This window comes from Asterias amurensis, chromosome 3 (genome assembly GCF_032118995.1).
Source record: "Asterias amurensis chromosome 3, ASM3211899v1".
Lineage (NCBI taxonomy): Eukaryota > Metazoa > Echinodermata > Asteroidea > Forcipulatida > Asteriidae > Asterias > Asterias amurensis.
Genome location: NC_092650.1, coordinates 19,406,194 through 19,425,873, shown reverse-complemented (window position 1 = coordinate 19,425,873; position 19,680 = coordinate 19,406,194). Strand labels below are relative to the sequence as shown.

The following is a 19,680-nucleotide window of genomic DNA, read 5'->3' as shown; positions in this document are numbered from 1 at the left end:
ATACAGAAAGGACTACTGAACACATTTTATCTGTGTGGGATGGGTAAACGAGCAAAAGTATGAGATTTATTGAGAGTTTTGTAAGTCTGGATTTTTGGTCCAAAGTTAAAAAAATCTGTGATGCCGGCATCACAAAATTTTCAGATTTCGGGTCAACAAATTTTGGGTGATTTTATTGTTTCAAATGATACAGAAAGGACTACTGAACACATTTTATCTGTGTGGGATGGGTAAACGAGCAACAGTTTGAGATTTATGGAGAATTTTGTAAGTTTGGATTTTTAGTCCAAAATTTAAAAAATCTGTGATGCCGGCATCACAAAATTTTCAGATTTCGGGTCAACAAATTTTGGGTGATTTTTTGGTTTCAAATGATACAGAAAGGACTACTGAACACTTTTTATCTGTGTGGGATGGGTAAACGAGCAAAAGTAGGAGATTTATTGAGAATTTTGTAAGTTTGGATTTTTGGTCCAAAGTTAAAAAAATCTGTGATGCCGGCATCACAAAATTTTCAGATTTCGGGTCAACAAATTTTGGGTGATTTTATTGTTTCAAATGATACAGAAAGGACTACTGAACACATTTTATCTGTGTGGGATGGGTAAACGAGCAACAGTTTGAGATTTATTTAGAATTTTGTAAGTTTGGATTTTTGGTCTAAAATTATAAAAATCTGTGACGCCGGCATCATAAAATTTTCAGATTTCGGGTCAACAAATTCTGGGTGATTTTATGGTTTCAAATGATACAGAAAGGACTACTGAACACATTTTATCAGTGTGGGATGGGTAAACTAGTAAAAGTAGGAGATTTATTGAGAATTTTGTAAGTTTGGATTTTTGGTCCAAAGTTAAAAAATCTGTGATGCCGGCATCCCAAAATTTTCAGATTTCGGGTCAACAAATTTTGGGTGATTTTATTGTTTCAAATGATACAGAAAGGACTACTGAACACATTTTATCTGTGTGGGATGGGTAAACGAGCAACAGTTTGAGATTTATTGAGAATCTTGTAAGTTTGGATTTTTGGTCTAAAATTATAAAAATCTGTGACGCCGGCATCACAAAATTTTCAGATTTCGGGTCAAAAAATTTTGGGTGATTTTATGGTTTCAAATGATACAGCAAGGACTACTGAACACATTTTATCTGTGTGGGATGGGTAAACGAGCAACAGTTTGAGATTTATTGAGAATTTTGTAAGTTTGGCTTTGGTCCAAAATTAAAAAAATCTGTGATGCCGGCATCACAAAAATTTCAGATTTCGGGTCAACAAATTTTGGGTGATTTTATGGTTTCAAATGATACAGAAAGGACTACTAAACACATTTCATCTGTTTTGGATGGGTAAACGAGCAAAAGTTTGAGATTTATTGAGAATTTTCTAAGTTTGGATTTTTGGTCCAAAGTCCGAAAAAATCTGTGATGCCGGCATCACAAAATTTGCAGATTTCGGGTCAACAAATTTTGGGTGATTTTATGGTTTCAAATGATACAGAAAGGACTACTGAACACATTTTATCTGTGTGGGATGGGTAAACGAGCAACACTTTGAGATTTATGGAGAATTTTGTAAGTTTGGATTTTTGGTCCAAAATTAAAAAAATCTGTGATGCCGGCATCACAAAATTTTCAGATTTCGGGTCAACAAATTTTGGGTGAGTTTATGGTTTCAAATGATACAGAAATAACTACTGAACACATTTTATCTGTGTGGGATGGGTTAACGAGCAAAAGTATGAGATTTATTGAGAATTTTGTAAGTTTGGATTTTTGATCCAAAATTAAAAAAATCTGTGATGCCGGCATCACAAAATTTTCAGATTTCGGGTCAACAAATTTTGGGTGATTTTATGGTTTCAAATTATACAGAAAGGACTACTGAACACATTTTATCTGTGTGGGATGGGTAAACGAGCAAAAGTTTGAGATTTATTTAGAATTTTGTAAGTTTGGGTTTTTGGTCCAAAATTTAAAAAATCTGTGATGCCGGCATCACAAAATTTTCAGATTTCGGGTCAACAAATTTTGGGTGATTTTATGGTTTCAAATGATACAGAAAGGACTACTGAACACATTTTATCAGTGTGGGATGGGTAAACTAGCAAAAGTATGAGATTTATTGAGAATTTTGTAAGTTTGGATTTTTGGTCCAAAGTTAAAAAAATCTGTGATGCCGGCATCCCAAAATTTTCAGATTTCGGGTCAACAAATTTTGGGTGATTTTATGGTTTCAAATGATACAGAAAGGACTACTGAACACATTTTATCTGTGTGGGATGGGTAAACAAGCAAAAGTTTGAGATTCATGGAGAATTTTGTAAGTTTGGATTTTTGGTCCAAAATTAAAAATATCTGTGATGCCGGCATCACAAAAATTTCAGATTTCGGGTCAACAAATTTTGGCTGATTTTATGGTTTCAAATGATACAGAAATGACAACTGAACACATTTTATCGGTGTAGGATGGCAAAACGAGCAAATGTTTGAGATTTATTTAGAATTTTGTAAGTTTGGATTTTTGGTCCAAAATTTAAAAAATCTGTGATGCCGGCATCACAAAAATTTCAGATTTCGGGTCAACAAATTTTGGGTGATTTTATGGTTTCAAATGATACAGAAAGGACTACTGAACACATTTTATCTGTGTGGGATGGGTAAACGAGCAAAAGTATGAGATTTATTGAGAGTTTTGTAAGTTTGGGAATTTTGGTCCAAAGTTAAAAAAGTCTGTGATGCCGGCATCAAAAAATTTTCAGATTTCGAGTCAACAAATTTTGGCTGATTTTATGGTTTCAAATGATACAGAAAGGACTACTGAACACATTTTATCCGTGTGGGATAGGTAAACAAGCAAAAGTTTGAGATTTGTTGAGAATTTTGTAAGTTTGGATTTTTGGTCCAAAATTTTAAAAATATGTGATGCCGGCATCACAAAATTTGCAGATTATTGGTCAACAAATTTTGGGTGATTTATGGTTTCAAATGATACAGAAAGGACTACTGAACACATTTTATCTGTGTGGGATGGGTAAACGAGCAACAGTTTGAGATTTATGGAGAATTTTGTAAGTTTGGATTTTTGGTCCAAAATAAAAAAAATATGTGATGCCGGCATCACAAAATTTTCAGATTTCGGGTCAACAAATTTTGGGTGATTTTATGGTTTCAAATGATACAGAAAGGACTACTGAACACATTTTATCAGTGTGGGATGGGTAAACTAGCAAAAGTATGAGATTTATTGAGAATTTTGTAAGTTTGGATTTTTGGTCCAAAGTTAAAAAAATCTGTGATGCCGGCATCCCAAAATTTTCAGATTTCGGGTCAACAAATTTTGGGTGATTTTATGGTTTCAAATGATACAGAAAGGACTACTGAACACATTTTATCTGTGTGGGATGGGTAAACAAGCAAAAGTTTGAGATTCATGGAGAATTTTGTAAGTTTGGATTTTTGGTCCAAAATTAAAAAAATCTGTGATGCCGGCATCACAAAATTTTCAGATTTCGGGTCAACAAATTTTGGCTGATTTTATGGTTTCAAATGATACAGAAAGGACAACTGAACACATTTTATCGGTGTAGGATGGGTAAACGAGCAAATGTTTGAGATTTATTTAGAATTTTCTAAGTTTGGATTTTTGGTCCAAAATTTAAAAAATCTGTGATGCCGGCATCACAAAATTTTCAGATTTCGGGTCAACAAATTTTGGGTGATTTTATGGTTTCAAATGATACAGAAAGGACTACTGAACACATTTTATCTGTGTGGGATGGGTAAACGAGCAAAAGTATGAGATTTATTGAGAGTTTTGTAAGTCTGGATTTTTGGTCCAAAGTTAAAAAAGTCTGTGATGCCGGCATCACAAAATTTTCAGATTTCGGGTCAACAAATTTTGGGGGATTTTATGGTTTCAAATGATACAGAAAGGACTACTGAACACATTTTATCTGTGTGGGATGGGTAAACGAGCAAAAGTTTGAGATTTATTGAGAATTTTCTAAGTTTGGATTTTTGGTCCAAAGTCCGAAAAAATCTGTGATGCCGGCATCACAAAATTTTCAGATTTCGGGTCAACAAACTTTGGGTGATTTTATGGTTTCAAATGATACAGAAAGGACTACTGAACACATTTTATCTGTGTGGGATGGGTAAACGAGCAAAAGTATGAGATTTATTGAGAGTTTTGTAAGTCTGGATTTTTGGTCCAAAGTTAAAAAAATCTGTGATGCCGGCATCACAAAATTTTCAGATTTCGGGTCAACAAATTTTGGGTGATTTTATTGTTTCAAATGATACAGAAAGGACTACTGAACACATTTTATCTGTGTGGGATGGGTAAACGAGCAACAGTTTGAGATTTATGGAGAATTTTGTAAGTTTGGATTTTTAGTCCAAAATTTAAAAAATCTGTGATGCCGGCATCACAAAATTTTCAGATTTCGGGTCAACAAATTTTGGGTGATTTTATGGTTTCAAATGATACAGAAAGGACTACTGAACACATTTTATCTGTGTGGGATGGGTTAACGAGCAAAAGTATGAGATTTATTGAGAATTTTGTAAGTTTGGATTTTTGATCCAAAATTAAAAAAATCTGTGATGCCGGCATCACAAAATTTTCAGATTTCGGGTCAACAAATTTTGGGTGATTTTATGGTTTCAAATTATACAGAAAGGACTACTGAACACATTTTATCTGTGTGGGATGGGTAAACGAGCAAAAGTTTGAGATTTATTTAGAATTTTGTAAGTTTGGGTTTTTGGTCCAAAATTTAAAAAATCTGTGATGCCGGCATCACAAAATTTTCAGATTTCGGGTCAACAAATTTTGGGTGATTTTATGGTTTCAAATGATACAGAAAGGACTACTGAACACATTTTATCAGTGTGGGATGGGTAAACTAGCAAAAGTATGAGATTTATTGAGAATTTTGTAAGTTTGGATTTTTGGTCCAAAGTTAAAAAAATCTGTGATGCCGGCATCCCAAAATTTTCAGATTTCGGGTCAACAAATTTTGGGTGATTTTATGGTTTCAAATGATACAGAAAGGACTACTGAACACATTTTATCTGTGTGGGATGGGTAAACAAGCAAAAGTTTGAGATTCATGGAGAATTTTGTAAGTTTGGATTTTTGGTCCAAAATTAAAAATATCTGTGATGCCGGCATCACAAAAATTTCAGATTTCGGGTCAACAAATTTTGGCTGATTTTATGGTTTCAAATGATACAGAAATGACAACTGAACACATTTTATCGGTGTAGGATGGCAAAACGAGCAAATGTTTGAGATTTATTTAGAATTTTGTAAGTTTGGATTTTTGGTCCAAAATTTAAAAAATCTGTGATGCCGGCATCACAAAAATTTCAGATTTCGGGTCAACAAATTTTGGGTGATTTTATGGTTTCAAATGATACAGAAAGGACTACTGAACACATTTTATCTGTGTGGGATGGGTAAACGAGCAAAAGTATGAGATTTATTGAGAGTTTTGTAAGTTTGGGAATTTTGGTCCAAAGTTAAAAAAGTCTGTGATGCCGGCATCAAAAAATTTTCAGATTTCGAGTCAACAAATTTTGGCTGATTTTATGGTTTCAAATGATACAGAAAGGACTACTGAACACATTTTATCCGTGTGGGATAGGTAAACAAGCAAAAGTTTGAGATTTGTTGAGAATTTTGTAAGTTTGGATTTTTGGTCCAAAATTTTAAAAATATGTGATGCCGGCATCACAAAATTTGCAGATTATTGGTCAACAAATTTTGGGTGATTTATGGTTTCAAATGATACAGAAAGGACTACTGAACACATTTTATCTGTGTGGGATGGGTAAACGAGCAACAGTTTGAGATTTATGGAGAATTTTGTAAGTTTGGATTTTTGGTCCAAAATAAAAAAAATATGTGATGCCGGCATCACAAAATTTTCAGATTTCGGGTCAACAAATTTTGGGTGATTTTATGGTTTCAAATGATACAGAAAGGACTACTGAACACATTTTATCAGTGTGGGATGGGTAAACTAGCAAAAGTATGAGATTTATTGAGAATTTTGTAAGTTTGGATTTTTGGTCCAAAGTTAAAAAAATCTGTGATGCCGGCATCCCAAAATTTTCAGATTTCGGGTCAACAAATTTTGGGTGATTTTATGGTTTCAAATGATACAGAAAGGACTACTGAACACATTTTATCTGTGTGGGATGGGTAAACAAGCAAAAGTTTGAGATTCATGGAGAATTTTGTAAGTTTGGATTTTTGGTCCAAAATTAAAAAAATCTGTGATGCCGGCATCACAAAATTTTCAGATTTCGGGTCAACAAATTTTGGCTGATTTTATGGTTTCAAATGATACAGAAAGGACAACTGAACACATTTTATCGGTGTAGGATGGGTAAACGAGCAAATGTTTGAGATTTATTTAGAATTTTCTAAGTTTGGATTTTTGGTCCAAAATTTAAAAAATCTGTGATGCCGGCATCACAAAATTTTCAGATTTCGGGTCAACAAATTTTGGGTGATTTTATGGTTTCAAATGATACAGAAAGGACTACTGAACACATTTTATCTGTGTGGGATGGGTAAACGAGCAAAAGTATGAGATTTATTGAGAGTTTTGTAAGTCTGGATTTTTGGTCCAAAGTTAAAAAAGTCTGTGATGCCGGCATCACAAAATTTTCAGATTTCGGGTCAACAAATTTTGGGGGATTTTATGGTTTCAAATGATACAGAAAGGACTACTGAACACATTTTATCTGTGTGGGATGGGTAAACGAGCAAAAGTTTGAGATTTATTGAGAATTTTCTAAGTTTGGATTTTTGGTCCAAAGTCCGAAAAAATCTGTGATGCCGGCATCACAAAATTTTCAGATTTCGGGTCAACAAATTTTGGGTGATTTTATGGTTTCAAATGATACAGAAAGGACTACTGAACACATTTTATCTGTGTGGGATGGGTAAACGAGCAAAAGTATGAGATTTATTGAGAGTTTTGTAAGTCTGGATTTTTGGTCCAAAGTTAAAAAAATCTGTGATGCCGGCATCACAAAATTTTCAGATTTCGGGTCAACAAATTTTGGGTGATTTTATTGTTTCAAATGATACAGAAAGGACTACTGAACACATTTTATCTGTGTGGGATGGGTAAACGAGCAACAGTTTGAGATTTATGGAGAATTTTGTAAGTTTGGATTTTTAGTCCAAAATTTAAAAAATCTGTGATGCCGGCATCACAAAATTTTCAGATTTCGGGTCAACAAATTTTGGGTGATTTTATGGTTTCAAATGATACAGAAAGGACTACTGAACACATTTTATCTGTGTGGGATGGGTAAACGAGCAAAAGTTTGAGATTTATTGAGAATTTTGTAAGTTTGGCTTTGGTCCAAAATTAAAAAAATCTGTGATGCCGGCATCACAAAAATTTCAGATTTCGGGTCAACAAATTATGGGTGATTTTATGGTTTCAAATGATACAAAAAGGACTGCTGAACACCTTTTATCTGTGTGGGATGGGTAAACGAGCAAAAGTTTGAGATTTATTGGGAATTTTCTAAGTTTGGGTTTTTGGTCCAAAGTCCGAAAAAATCTGTGATGCCGGCATCACAAAATTTGCAGATTTTGGGTCAACAAATTTTGGGTGATTTTATGGTTTCAAATGATACAGAAAGGACTACTGAACACATTTTATCTGTGTGGGATGGGTAAACGAGCAAAAGTTTAAGATTTATTTAGAATTTTGTAAGTTTGGATTTTTAGTCCAAAATTAAGAAAATCTGTGATGCTGGCATCACATAATTTTCAGATTTCGGGTCAAAAAATTTTGGGTGATTTTATGGTTTCAAATGATACAGAAAGGACTACTGAACACATTTTATCTGTGTGGGATGGGTAAACGAGCAAAAGTTTAAGATTTATTTAGAATTTTGCAAGTTTGGGTTTTTGGTCCAAAATTAAAAAAATCTGTGATGCCGGCATCACAAAATTTTCAGATTTCGAGTCAACAAATTATGGGTGATTTTATGGTTTCAAATGATACAGAAAGGACTACTGAACATCTTTATCTGTGTGGGATGGGTAAACGAGCCAAAGTTTGAGATTCATGGAGAATTTTGTAAGTTTGGATTTTTGGTCCAAATTATAAAAAATCTGTGATGCCGGCATCACAAAATTTTCAGATTTCGGGTCAACAAATTTTGGGTGATTTTATGGTTTCAAATGATACAGAAAGGACTACTGAACACATTTTATCTGTGTGGGATGGGTAAACGAGCAAAAGTTTGAGATTTATTTAGAATTTTGCAAGTTTGGGTTTTTGGTCCAAAATTTAAAAAATCTGTGATGCCGGCATCACAAAATTTTCAGATTTCGGGTCAACAAATTTTGGGTGATTTTATGGTTTCAAATGATACAGAAAGGACTACTGAACACATTTTATCTGTGTGGGATGGGTAAACGAGCAAAAGTATGAGATTTATTGAGAATTTTGTCAGTTTGGATTTTTGGTCCAAAATTAAAAAAATCTGTGATGCCGGCATCACAAAATTTTCAGTTTTCGGGTCAAAAATGTTTGGGTGATTTTATGGTTCCAAATGATACAGAAAGGACTACTGAACACATTTTATCTGTTTAAGATGGGTAACCGAGCAAAAGTTTGAGATTTATTCAGAATTTTGTAAGTTTGGGTTTTGGGTCCAAAATCTAAAAAATCTGTGGTGCCGGCATCACAAAATTTTCAGATTTCGGGTAAAAATGTTTGGGTGATTTTATGGTTTCAAATGATACAGAAAGGACTACTGAACACAATTTATCTGTGCTGACTGGGTTAATGAGTAAAAGTTCAAGATGTATTTGGATTTTTGTGAAGTTCTCAATTAAACTTCCTCTACAGTAGGTTCCAGTTAAATATTGGAAGACAAAAGCAACCAAGTGCCATTGTTAAAAGTATTTGCAAAGACTTCTGCTTTTTATGGGGAAAAAGAGTTAGTACATATGCATATATAATCAAGATTACTAGCAGAGAAAGCTAACAGTAAGCATGGATTACCTTAAGGCTATACGACGTATGCATCATCATCAGAGGCGCAGTGACTCTTGGACTATATGGAGAGCAGCACGTATGCATCATCAGAGGCGCGGTAACTCTTGGACTATATGGAGAGCAGCAAGTAGTACAATTGGAATGGTGCAGGTAAGATTGCAGGGCGGGAAGAGTAGGGTGCAGAGGTGGCAACTGTCCTGTCTGAGCTTTCACCTGCAGTTTGGAGGGAAAATGACCTAACACAGTGTTATTAAAACAGTTCAGAATAAATTCTTACCCTGATTTCTGACCAAGCTTTATTTAAAAACCAATGATTTTGTTTAGGAAAGATCAAATAATTTTTTTACAGGATGAATTATATCCTGTATATTTCAATAATGCAATCAGGAAGTAGCTACGATATCTCAAAATGAGTTCAATGTGTGAAGATTTTGATAATACAGATTGTCTTAAATGTTGGTACAATTACATTTCAAGTGTAACACTCCAGTGTGCGGTGCTAGTATTTCAAGCCTGTATCTAGTACACAATACTTCTTGTACCAATTTAATTTCACTTTTCAGTTCACACAGGTTCACGAGTACTCTAAATGTTATTGTTGTGAACCATTTTGATGGGTGAGAGGGTGGGCTAACACTTTACCAAAATCTCCAACAACAAAAATGCTGAAAGTTGCCCGCTATTGAGAGTTGGCTGACCAAATTCTCCAATGCTGAAAATGTTTCCAGGTAAACAGAGAGAGTGTTTGTCTCTTAAAGGTTGACTCGCTGATGAGATCAGGGGAAGTCGGTAGGCATGAAGACAGACAAACTTTTGAGAAGCACCCAGTGAAATTCAGTCACCCATCAGTGGCACAGGGATGAAGTTTTCAAATGATGCAGAACGGAATACTGAACACATTTCATCTCTGTGGAAAATGTATATGAGAAATAATTTGAGATTTATTGAGAACTTTGTGAAGTTGAATTTTTAGTCAAAAATCTCGCATGCGTGAGGCGCTGTGCAAAACCTAAGTACCTTAGGTTAGGGCAAACATCCAGGACATTTGAAGTGAAATACTCACATATAACTTTTTTTTTGATAGATAAAGTCTTTGAGCTGACATGTCGGTATATCACAAGGCAATCAGATTTCAGATACATGCAGTGCATATAATTTTATTAACCATGGAATTTTCCCAACCATCTTCAGTCCACCTCAAACCCTATCAATCCATCCACTCCAACCCTTCAAATATGAAGCCTGGTTTATATTTCCTGCGAATGTGATACGAATTTTGACGTCACAAAATCGCAACAAATAAATCGCAACAGTCGAATTGTGCGAAACTTGTGCGAAACATTGGGTGCAAAAACAGGGATGAGACGTCAAAAACGCTTTGCATTCACAGAAAGTATGAACTAGGCTTAATTCTCTATCGATCCATAGTTGAAGGGTTGGAGTGACCAACACTTCAACTATCACCCATGTTCCACCCCCTATCCTTCCCTATCCAACCCCAGTACACTCTTACCAGTCGGGCAGTGAGGAAGATCTGGCTTAAGAATGCTGGTGATCCTTTGAAAGTCATCGTGGCAAGCATTGCATAAATGTGTTCGACCAAAGCAGAAGAACACAGCAACTGAACAGTAGTAGCGGCACTTGTACTCCAGGAAATCTGTCCCATGCTTTGGACACATCTGGGGTCAATCAAATTAGAGAAAAGATGGAGCGTTGGAGTTTGGAGGAATTTGGTTTGTTAAAAAAAACATTATTGCAAAATGTTTTAATCAAAATTGTTCATATCTTGTGAGGTGAAATGCCCAAAATGTTGTATTAAAGGGTCTATGTAACATTTGTAGGAAAAAAAAACAATGTCCGTTGATTTACACTAAACTTACACAGTTTGCAGATAATGATAAGCTTCCCTGAAAATGTTACGTGCTGAGGTGCTGTAGTTTTTGGGAAATGAGTAAAACAATGTCATGAAATTAATTTTCGTCTCATGAGACAAAAATTATTTGAATCTTTCCCAACCACGGAGCCCTCTCCACGTGACAGTGTGGACAATGGGAGACTATAATGAAATTCTCGGTGCCAGCAGACATGCAAGGTACATAACTTGAATTTCATCAGGTTTTGAACTCACATCCAACTCGTCCAAGTGTGTGTCGATTCGTTTGCACGCTTTGCCGTAACAACCTGGTACTGGGCAGTCCGCAGTTTTCCTTTGGTAACACTTTTTGTTCCCAGCTGCACGTGGTTTGGAGATTGGTTGTCTGAAAGTATTTTAGATTGTTTAAAAAATTTATATTTACAATTTTGTAAGTAAACTGGTTTGCAACATAAAGCAATGAAACTAAGAAAAAGTTGAAGAACTTGGGTTTTAAGTATGTCTTAAATGTTTGATAACATATTTATCTTCAAGCAAACTTAGCTTTTGACAGAACAACAAACAGGTAGTGGTATTAGCCGTGCAAATATTTTTTTTATCACCACTCCATTCTGCAAATCTGATTGGAGGATTAGTGCGTACTTGAAGATAAAGGTTAATTTGTATCGCTAATCTTTTTGCTATGGGTTGACCAATCAGAACCGTGAATCAAAGTTTGCTTGAAGATAAAAGGAAACATTTAAAGGCCTAAAGAATAAATTTTAACAAATTATCTTTAAGTGATACGGAGGTAAAGTGACACAGGATAACAAAAAGGCAATGGACAGTATCATAATGGGAAAGCACAAAGTACTCCTGCCAAGCCATCAACTAAAGGCAATGGACAGTATCATAATGGGAAAGCACAAAGTACTCCTGCCAAGCCATCAACTAAAGGCAATGGACAGTATCATAATGGGAAAGCACAAAGTACTCCTGCCAAGCCATCAACTAAAGGCAATGGACAGTATCATAATGGGAAAGCACAAAGTACTCCTGCCAAGCCATCAACTAAAGGCAATGGACAGTATCATAATGGGAAAGCACAAAGTTCTCCTGCCAAGCCATCAACTAAAGGCAATGGCCAGTATCATAATGGGAAAGCACAAAGTTCTCCTGCCAAGCCATCAACTTACCTTTTTCGTGTCTGTGCAATTATGGTTAGCCGTCTTTGTTGATCAGCAACTTTATGCTTGCGCCTCAAATGCTGTGCAAAGTACTTGACCAAAGTGTCTTAAGGGCATAATGGGCACTGGCGGGAAACTTGTTGAAACTGGTAAAAAAAGAATTTAAATATATGTAACACTGATTTAAATCGTGACATGAACATTATTCATAACTTTATCAAGCACATTTGACCTTAACGTTCAACACCAGTGGAATAATAAGAAAGGCAAAATTGACTGAAAAAGCAAGCCAGTGTAAGACAAATAACTGCAGTGTTTTTGCAATCATACCAAAGGCAAATTTTTTATACATAGCAGGTCCTCTATGTTTAACCCTAACAACCTCTAACCCTCATGACCCAAAAGTCTGTGCTAGATTTCTCAATTCAATGTACAGCCACAAACATGCTATAATTATAACGACAGTCCTCGGCCCCCCCCCTTTAACTTATTCAATGAGGAGAACTTGCAAGCAAAGATTGGACATCTATATCATGCATAGTTGTGTTCAATATCTATAAACCCCTTAAAGAATATGGGTTGCAGAAGTGCTACCGTCATACTTCTACTTGCACTAATAATATTTTAAAGTTTTATCACTCTTGTTTTAGATCGATGGTTTAGACACTAATTTTATCAATAAATTCTCATGGAAAACCAAGTGGAATGAAGCAGACTTGACAGGTCAATAGTTAAATTCTGTGTACTGGTGTATTGGAAATGTGTGCATCCTCGGAACATATTACTGAGCAATTAAAAAAATTGCTTTCACCAAACGATCTACAAAACAACCCAACCACAATACATAGCATTGAACATGTACATGGTATGCTAAATGATATTTTCATTACAAAAACAAAAAATACCCATCTCCGGGACTAAGTTTTAACGGACTGATCCAACCAAAAAGCAAGATGGAAAAACAAACAATGTCATTTTTGTTAAAACCCTGCACCGGTATGTGATGTATGTCATTGTTTGTGAGCCCTGTGGAAAAAAAAAAAACCCAGGAAGACCACCATGCAAACGTATTTTCACGACATTGTTTTACTCATTTCTCAAAAACTACAGCACCTCAGTAAGTACATGTAATATTTGAAGGGAAGCTCTCCACTATCATTATCTTCAAACCCTGTAAGTTTACAGTAAATCTATGGAAAAGTACCCGAATCCTTTAACTCTTCTATTTGCCGACCGTAAAACTAGTTGTAAAACAAAAACTAAAGACCCTAAGCCCACAGTTTTTTGATTGGGAAAGAGGACCCTTGGGGATGCTATTGTGACCTTGTTTTGGGGTGGTTGACATTCACAAATGAATGAACAATAAATGTGTCCATATGATCAAATTATTACTCAAATAAATAATCCATAAAAGGGTAAACTATGTAATCAGTAATTCCACAATTATCTCAACAGTTATTTCGATCCTTTGTTCTTTATAATGCTTTTGGCTCAATATAGCTGTCTTTGTATTTGTATGTGGGGGGAGGAATTGCCCCCTTATTCGGGTCTGTGCTTAATGCATTGTCTCACTGGGCACCATTACAAAAAGCAGTGGCGGGTTAAACAATACATAAAAACAAGAAATAAAACTTTTGCCTAAAACCCCCTACCTGAGCCCTGGATACATCTGAGCATGCTCCACACACTAACTCAGTTGGGTCATAATCACCCTGTATCCCAACCTCTTGATCGCAGCGAGCTTCACCTCCGTAATAAGCCTGAAGAAACCAGGGAGAAAACACCAACATTAACAATGAAACATAGTAACATCAATGCATTTAACTATGAAACATATTTGCGATGATCTAAAGAAATCACTTTTGATTGATGGTGGTTGTGAGAGGAATGGGAGGACTCAACAGTTGGACTCTATACTCTTCCCGCCATCAGGGAAAGAGTTGATGCATCTTTATCAAATTTCGCTCTAAAATGTGCAAAAGGCGTTTTAATCAAAAGAGATTTATCTACATGTCACCGCAAAAATATTTCTAATTATCATTCCACCATGCAAACCTTCATGTCTTATAAAACTACATTTAACTGTTGTCTTTGGACCAGCACCAATTTCATAGCACTGTTTTTAAAAACACAACAAAATAGCTAAGCCAAGCAAAGTTATGCTTACCGGCATAAGGTTACCTGCACATCCAGCCAGCAACCAACTCACAAGCTCCATCACCACTGGTAGTCTTGCAATCTCCTGAAGACGAACAGAGTACAACGGCTCTGTTCAGAGCCCACACTCCCACTAACAAGATTTGCACATGGGTGTACCCTTAAGTTCATCTTCAAATTTATCCACATCATGCAAAACTTCAAACAATAGTTAATTAAATGTTGTCCAATTGCACAACATCAATTCAATTCTAAAGACAATGAAAGAAATAAAAAATGGTAATACTGTTGTTTTGGACCATTAAAGCTTTCAACAAACTCTGCGACTTTTATTCCAGCCGGCTAATACACCCAAATGAAAAGTAAGGTTGGACAGTTTCAATGAAACTGGAATTTTTTTTAAATAACCATTTCTAAAACAAAATGTTGATAGAGTATGTAGACTACTGTTTCTTTCCCTTGACATACTGTTGTCTTTAGATAGTAGTTCACAATGACAAGTTGACAATAACATACCCTTTGTGGCAGTTTCTGGGACAATTCAAAGGGTCATCTTAGCCCGCATTTGAAAGTTGGCTATTAAAGAGACTTGTTGCACTGAATCAGGGCCCAATTTCATAGCGCTGCTTAAATTATTTTGTGCTTACTGCGTCATTTCCATTTCATAGCGCACAAAAAGGCATGCTAACCTTCCGGTGCTTACAGCATGAAAATATATGACGTCACAATATAAATCAATGGTAAATGCGCAAAATGGACATCCAATGCTTCTGCTAACCTGTGAAACACAATTGCACCCTAGCAATTTTTCTGCTACAGTAAGCACGAAAATTTGCTTACCGTCAAGCAGCGCAATGAAATTGGGCCCTGGTGAGTTGGTCTATGAAAAAAATGTTGTAACCATTTTGTTAAAAAAAGATGTTTTTAAAGTAACATACAATGATCCACACAAGTATGCCTCAACATTGCCTGGTTGTGATCTGTCTTTTACTTACTGAACTAAAATGGTCAGCCATTTAGTGGAGTAAAAATTTTACTGTACAAAATGGCATGCCATGTTAGTTAACCAAGCATGCCAAGTAAAAGGAAAACCATGCAATTTTGAGGCATGTTTGTGTGGGTCATTATATTCTACTTTTAAAGGTATCTTTCTCACAATATGCATTCTATAACAAACGGTTTCAAAGGCTTTTTCATAGACCAACTAACTCGCCCGATCCAAGGAAACATGTACCTTTAACAGGAAAACTTTGTGGAATGAAAAGTTCATCAGGTAAGGTGTAAAATAGTCATGACCAGGACTATAGCCCTCTAATTCAGATACAGCCTCATGTCATAAATATAACAAGTGAACAATTTGGAAACTTGGATATGCAATTTTGCAGTGCATACATGTTCATATACATGTACTTGTACTGTACTTTGGCTGAACATGTAGGTTGTTTTGTAGCAACATCTCTAAAAAGTTCATGTTCTTAAAATATACAACGCTGTTTTTATTCAACTAATGGAAATTAGTCTTTGTGATTTTTCAATTATTATTTACTTGTTATGATTCAGGGTATTCCATTTTTTTTAAGGAATTAAATTGAAAATGTTTTTAGAGTCACCCATCTTGAAACTAAGCCTAACCGAGCCAACAAGTTGGTTACTGTGTGGTGTTTGTTGAAGCTTTATAAGGTGTGGAGAATAAGAGTTACTATAAATATAAATAGCCCTGAGTAAAATCTCTTTTGAAGGAGTAGTGGCTCTGAAAAGAGCTGGTTTGGTCTTGATAGTTTGAACAGTATACTCTGCTCGTCTTCAGGAGAAAGACGAGCGTCTTCAGGAGAAAGACGAGCAGAAGTATACTGTGCGAAACGCCAAGGAAGACCAAACCGGCTCTTTTCAGAGCCACCACTCCTTCAAAAGAGATTTTACTCATGGTTGTACCCGCAAGTTTACTATTCATATTTATATTTATAGTTACTTTTACGTCGGTTACTGTTCGGTCGGACCAGCCTCGTCACTGTTACCGTGGTTCAATCAAACGCACAAAAAAGCGCTCAACCAATGACCAAAGCTCAAACATGCTTCTGGTTTGGGTAATTAAAACGCACCCTGAACAACATGATTCTCTTACCATCCCGATCCTCTCAAAGGGAAACGTGACATTGGTATCAGCCATGTAGCCAGCTCCTGCAAGCAATAACTTGCCAAGTGGTGGATGGATGTCAAAGAAGAACACTTGCTTGAGATACATATTGATGAACTTGCCGAAGTGGAACTCATCAAATCTGCAGACCAAAGATAAATTTATATGGTTATAGGCAATCCACTACATGTATATTATCTTCAAGTACGCGCTAATCCTCCAATCAGATTGGCAGAATGGAGTGGTGATAAAAACCTATATTGCACGGCTAATATCACTACCATGCGTATTGTGTGTTCTATGTCACGCGCCAAGTTTGCTTGAACATAAATACGTTATCACGCGCGCTCGTGGAAATACGGAAAATATAGCGCGTCTGCGTCCCATATCCAACTCGGCCTTCGGCCTCGTTGGATATGGGACGCAGAAGCGCTATATTTTTCCGTATTCCACTCGCGCTTGTGTGATAACTTATAATATTAATACTAATAACTGACATTTCATTTCATGAGGGCGAAGTATTAAGAACTAGCTACACAGTTACGCTACAGAAAAATACACAGATTGCATTGCGTTCAAGCGTCCTTCTCAACCACCGGCATACGGCAAGGATGATGTTAGCTATGAATAACGACATTTCAAAGATTTTGGCAAACAAAATTGCAATAGGAATTACCTCTTTGTAGTATTCTTACTAAACAAACACAAAATCAGTTGAATAATTACATCTCTCTTAACCAAAAATATCCTAAGCGAAATTGTATCAAAGAAAAAAAAAGAAAAAAATGTCATTTTATATTCCCCTTTTTCAGTTTGTGTCTAATTGTGTCTACTGTTCAAATGCATATCCCCGCTAGGAAAAGCGATTGCAAACAATCTCAATTCCTTTTCAAAGTCCGGAGACCGGTACCGACATTCTTTTCATGATAAACAATCAATACCACATATTTCATAATTTTCCCGATCAGCAAAACCTAACAAATGTCATAATTCATCACAGGAAAGGCCGATTTGTTTGCTTCAAAATTCAGTCAAAAGCTAAAAATTTACAGTTTCTAATGTAGCATTGTGCGCATGCAACGTAGGTGACATTGTTTACTGCGCACGCGTTGAACTTGTGTGTTGCTACTTTACCACTCCAATAAGGACGAAGCTCCATATTCAGCGATTCATCTCCTACTAGTGCTGTCGAGAGAGAGTTGAATAGGCAGTTCCCGTTCCCAGATGCAGTCACCGGAGTTGGATCTTTTAAGCCGCCAGTTGACTGCAGGAGGCGAAGGGATATGACATCACGGGTCATGCCAGGTTGCATGGTCACCTTTGAGGCCATGCCAGTGATGTTTAGAGCATCACGCATAAGGATGGTCTCACGGTTAACAGTGCTCAGCATTAAGTTCTTTAAAACTGCATACTTCAAGTCATCGAAGAGAAAGTTCATGGTGAAATGGATGCAATAGACATCATGCACCCGCGACATGTAGTCGAGGGTCACGTTAATCTATAGTTGCTCAGTTGTCAGTTGCTCACAGCGGCAATGAAACCATGAGAGGCAGGTTGCACACTGGATGACATTGGATCGGCACTCCTTACCCGCACCCCACAAGGCCACTTGCTGCATCGTAGTCTCTGGCTCTGAAGGCATATAGCAGCCATGAAAACTGGAGTCCTGAAAATCAAATAAAACAAAACAATTGCACATTAATTAAAATAACGTTCAAACAAAACAAGACTCTCTGGGTTTTTTTAACTTTTAAAGACACATGGACAACACTGTTGGTAATTGTCAAAGTTCAGTCTTCACCGTAAAATAACAACCCGTGAAAGTTTGAGCTCAATTGGTCATTGAAGTTGTACAAGTTGTGTGCATTCAGATGCTTGATTTTGAGACTTAAAATTTAAATCTGAGGTCTCAAAATCAAATTCAAATATTTTAGAGAGAAATTACTTCTTTCTCAAAAACTATGATGCTTCAAAGGGAGCTGCTTCTTGCAAAGGTTTATACTATCATCAGCTCTCCATTACCTGTTACAAAGTAAGGTTTATGCTAATAATTATTTGAGTATTTACCGATAGTGTCCACTGCCTTTTAAGGGAGGGGTTTTTGTGAATGACCTCACTTGGAAAATCATGAAATACAAGACATTATTGTTGCATAGTATTCAGATTTGGTCATGGTGATAAATTAAGTTTGAAAATATTGAACAAAAACTTACTTGGGCAGGAATCAAACCCATGACCCTTGCAATTCTTTTGATTACCAAAACAACTATTTATTATCCTGGTGCTTGGCTAGCTATGGTAAAACATCTGTTTTAGCAATAGTTTAGCCAATCTGTGGTTTGACCTAGACAAAACTGCAACAGAAATATTGTTTTTGCAATAGTCTTCTCAAACCCTCCAAAACACCATATCCAAAAAGTGGAAACCAGTAAGCAGGGGAAATATGCATAATTTGTATAAACTAAAAATGTCCTTTTTCGCCTCTATTTTAACTTGCGTTTGTATGCATACACACTTACGGTAGTAAAATCAATATTTTTTTCACGGGAACCCCCATGTGACTGGGCTAGAGTTAATAATTTTGTTCAGTTGAAACTTCCCTAACATCTTCTGACCCTGTGGTTCCTATAATATTGACACATTGTTGACAGTATTGTTGCTATTGTTGCTCTATCTCTGTCAAGTAATGTATAACTCTATGAACAAATTATCACGAAATAGATGCTGCAAAAAAACATGTGCACTTCATTATTAACGTTAGTAACTTTTGTAGCTTTTGTAGTTTTTTAGTTCTTTTACTCTATTTAGAGAAGTTAGAGAACTAAAAAAACACTTCTTAAGTTCTTTTGATCATCCAAACACCAAAATTGTTACTGTAAATGGAAATATAATAAGTGAAGATGTATCTACCTGTGTCCAAGGTCTGTATATAAAGGGTCGATATAAAATCACCAAGTTATAGCAAAGGTGTTCCGGAAAATCTTTGTATTGGTTATAAAAAATGTGTTCACGGTGGGAAAAACAGAAAGTGGCCAGAAAGTGGCTGCAAAACAGCGCCCTCAAGAGGCGAGAATTCATGAAAGAAAAACTTTTTTTTTTTTTTAATTATAGATTAGATTTGTTTATTTTATGTGCTGATAATCATCAGTGCAGTGTAATTTATTTATTTTAATTTAGTTTAGATTAGTGTAGTGTAGTTTAACAGAGTTATAAATAATGTGACAACTGCATGAAATTAAACTTTAATTTGATTTGATTTGACATCATTTTATTCAATTTAATTCAATTTAAATTAATGTTTGGT

The 19,680-nt window shown here is 35.8% G+C and overlaps 1 pseudogene; it reads right to left on the bottom strand.

The window, feature by feature from the left end:
* LOC139935146 (uncharacterized) overlaps positions 1–16,513 on the bottom strand; it is a 69,109-nt pseudogene extending 52,596 nt beyond the window's left edge.
* Between the last annotated feature and the right edge of the window lie 3,167 nt (positions 16,514–19,680).